Source organism: Notolepis coatsorum (assembly GCF_963971535.1).
Source record: "Notolepis coatsorum genome assembly, chromosome: 12".
Taxonomy (NCBI): Eukaryota; Metazoa; Chordata; class Actinopteri; order Aulopiformes; family Paralepididae; genus Notolepis; species Notolepis coatsorum.
In genome coordinates, this window is record NC_140176.1 from 97,952,546 (window position 1) to 97,956,524 (window position 3,979).

Here is a 3,979-nt window from a genome sequence, read left to right on the forward strand (position 1 = left end):
AGACAACAGGTTGACGAGGACCGACACAGTATACCATCATGTTGCAGCCAGTGGCTTCACTTCCTTTACATACCAAGTCATTTAGATTATTTTCTTTTGAACCCTTTCACTGCCACACTACCAAAGGGTTAACCCTTTCACTGCGACACTAAAGAAGGTTAACCCTTCCACTGCCACAACACAAAAGGGGTTAACCCTTTCACAACCACACTACAGACCGACCGTCCGTAGTGTGGTAGTGAAAGGGTTAACCTTCTGTAGTGTGGTAGTAAAAGGGTTAAATAAACATTTTCAAACACTATAAAGGGATAGTCCACATTATTATTATTATTATTTTTTTTTACAACGCCTCAAGTCGACGTGTCCTTTTCGACGCAAACCCAGAAAGGTACAGCGGTTGGGTTTTTGAGATGTTTGAAGCAGAACATGTTGCCAGCGGAGGTCAACGGGAGCCTGAGTCAATCCTCTGATCTAGGGCTGTCAAACTATTAACATGTTTAACCCTTTCACTGTGACAATACAGAAGGTTAGCCCTTTACTATCACACAACCGACGGCGATGCTCCATCATTATGCGGAGCTAATGATGCTAATGATGGAGCATCGCCGTCGGTTGTGTGATAGTAAAGGGCTAACCTTCTGTATTGTCACAGTGAAAGAGTTAATGTGTTAATTGCAGTTCGGTTTATCATCCAAAAGGTCAGTTGTTGTGGGAAATGTTGTAATAATGAAGTCCTACGGTTTAGAGGGGGATGTGTCCGCAGGTCAGAGGTCAGAGGTCAGAGTGATGGGAAGGTAAACACACACACACACACACACACACACACACGCCTACCGCCTCCCGGCTGTTGAAGTTATAGGGAGGTGGTTGGGTAAAAAAAAAAACACATACAGTATGTGATTAAATTACGTTCATTGTTGTCGTTTGATGAATTTCCAAAATGAAAACATGTCATTAACAGCCAATTCCATGCTTCACACGTCCCTAATGACAGTGGCTCAGGAGATAGAGCGCTCATCTGGCAATCGGACAGGTTCCCGGTTCGATTCCCGCTCCTCCCGGGCAGCGTGTCGAAGTATCCTTGAGCAAAACACTTAACCCCCTAAATTTCTCCAGATGAGCAGGTTGGCGCTGTGCATGGGCGCCTCCGCCGTCGGTGTGTGAACTTGTGTGTGAATGTGTGAGTGAACGGGGTAAAAATGTGAGGAACAAAATTGTCGTAAAGCCGCTTACCACGAGCATCGCTAACACCCCGGGTGCAAGTGCTTCTGGGATGCGTCGTAAAAGGACTCGCGAGCTCGTGACGCATCAGACAGGCTTCTAAGAGATGTGTACTGTCCCTTTAAAAGGGGATATATCAAGATGCATCTAGTCTAAGAGATGTGGACTGTCCCTTTAAAGGGGATATATCAAGATGCATCTAGTCTAAGAGATGTGGACTGTCCCTTTAAAGGGGATATATCAAGATGCATCTAGTCTAAGAGATGTGGACTGTCCCTTTAAAGGGGATATATACAGTATATATATATATATATATATATATATATATATATATATATATATATATATATATATATATCAAGATGCATCTGATTTAGTGTCGTCCATTGACACTGGAGCTGTACAGTGTATATACAGTACATACTATAGACAGTGTACACTATATACAGTACATAGTACCATGGACAGCGAAAACTACAGCTTCGCCAAACTCTTTAACCCTTTCACTACCAAATGGTTAACCCTTTCACGCAACAATACAGAAGGGTAACCCTTTCACTGCCACGCGACAAAGTGTTAACCCTTTCACTACCACACTACAGACGGTTAACCTTCTGTAGTGTGGTAGTGAAGGTGTTAACCTGCTGTAGTGTGGTAGTGAAAGGGTTAAAATATTCTATCTTCACCTATAGAGGCTACAACCATCTCACTAGGCTTCATAAATCTTTCTTCCTGGGGACACGCATACGCTTTAATATTAGAAAACAGTGCAATATCATACAATGTACACGTTATATTTAAAATGATTCCGATTATGCTTTTTTTATTTAATTTTTTTTTTTTTTTTTTTAAACCTGAGCAAAATGTCTCACTAAACCTGGAGGTCACCCTGTTGTTTGTGTGTTTCGGCATCGGAAGGGAATTGCACCAGCATCCGTTATATAGAGGACAGAGGAGATGCTCGTCTGCTCTGGAGACACCTCGAGCTATTCACAGGCAAAAAGAGAGGAGTCCATTTTGCTTTAAAATGTTGTTTTCGCTCTTCTTCGGAAATAAGCAAAGCTTCTAAACTCATCGGAAGTGTGAGTGGGCGCAGCTGGCGTGGCTCAGAACGGCACCATGCACCATGCGTCATAAATAATGTATTTCTTTCTTGTTTTGGACGACCTACCGCACAGTGTGTGTACACCGGCTTTAGTGCCCGGGCTTCTTTCACTCAAGCTCCCCAAGAAGAAGAAGAAGAAGAAAAAACGAGGATGTCCGATATTGGCATTAAAATGTAATATCGATAATTATCGGTATCGGATTTTTTTAAATTTTTTTTTTTTACATTTATTTAACCTTTATTTACCCAGGCAAGCAAGTAAGAACAAATTCTAATTTTATTTTATTTATTGTCAAAAGTATGCATAATGTTGTGTTAATTCCACGACAAGAGATATGGAATGTTAATTACCTGAAATTATTCCGTTTTTTGGCATATACCGGTATCGGTTGATATCGGTATCGGAAAATTAAGAGTTGGACAATATCGGTATATCGGATATCAGTATAAAAGCCAATATCGAACATCGAGCAGAGGGTCGAGTGAAGCGCCGGTCATTTCATCATCAGATGTTGTTTTCAAAATAATAAACGGTTTAGCACAAAGCACAGGAACCTGGGGGATGAGAGCTATAGGAGTGATGTAAACAACAACAGCAGAAAGAAACAATCACATTTTACTTGTGGAGCGGCATTCGACTCGTTGTCACGGTAATACAAATAAAATAAAAAAATAAATATATTTCTTTGTCAGCAAAGAAATATATGAGAAAGAAATCATTGTTCCATGTGAGCTACAGACATTTTGGCACCGAGAGGCCCCCGTGAGCGAAGCCGTTCTGACCCGCAAGCCGCTCGGACCCGCGAGCCGTTCTGACCCGCGAGCCGTTCTGACCCGCGAGCCGTTCTGACCCGCGAGCCGTTCTGACCCGTGAGCCGTTCTGACCAACAAGCCGTTCTGACCAACAAGCCGTTCTGACCCGCGAGCCGTTCTGACCAACAAGCCGTTCTGACCCATGAGCCGTTCTGACCCGCGAGCCGTTCTGACCAACAAGCCGTTCTGACCCGTGAGCCGTTCTGACCAACAAGCCGTTCTGACCCGCGAGCCGTTCTGACCAACAAGCCCGTTCTGACCCATGAGGCGTTCTGACCCGTGAGGCGTTCTGACCCGTGAGCCGTTCTGACCCGTGAGCCGTTCTGACCTGCGAGCCGCTCTGACCCGCAAGCCGTTCTGACCAACAAGCCGTTCTTACCCGTGAGCCGCTCTGACCCGCGAGCCGCTCTGACCCGCAAACCGTTCTGACCCGCGAGCCGCTCTGACCCGCGAGCCGCTCTGACCCGCGAACACAGAAACTACACAAGAAGGTTTTCTGTTAACAGAGAAAAGAAAACGTGCAGGTTCCAGACCTCCAAAAAAAACAATGAAATCAACAATAATAACAGAAGTACTGCTCACAGCAACGTCAGGTGGGGTGGGGGGTGCAGGTAGAGGAGTAGAGTGAGTGTGTGTGTGCGGGGGGGGCACCTTTTGCGTATATGAGAGCATGCTAGTGTCTGGTTGCCAGAGTGTCTGGTGGTGGATTGGGAAGTACACACACACACTAGAGCTCAAGCACCACAGCGATCCGTGGCCTGCGCTGTCCTCCGTGAGGTGGTGGGCTGGTCGGACGGACGACACCAGACGAGCAGAGAGAGAGGGTGGGGTGGGCACTCT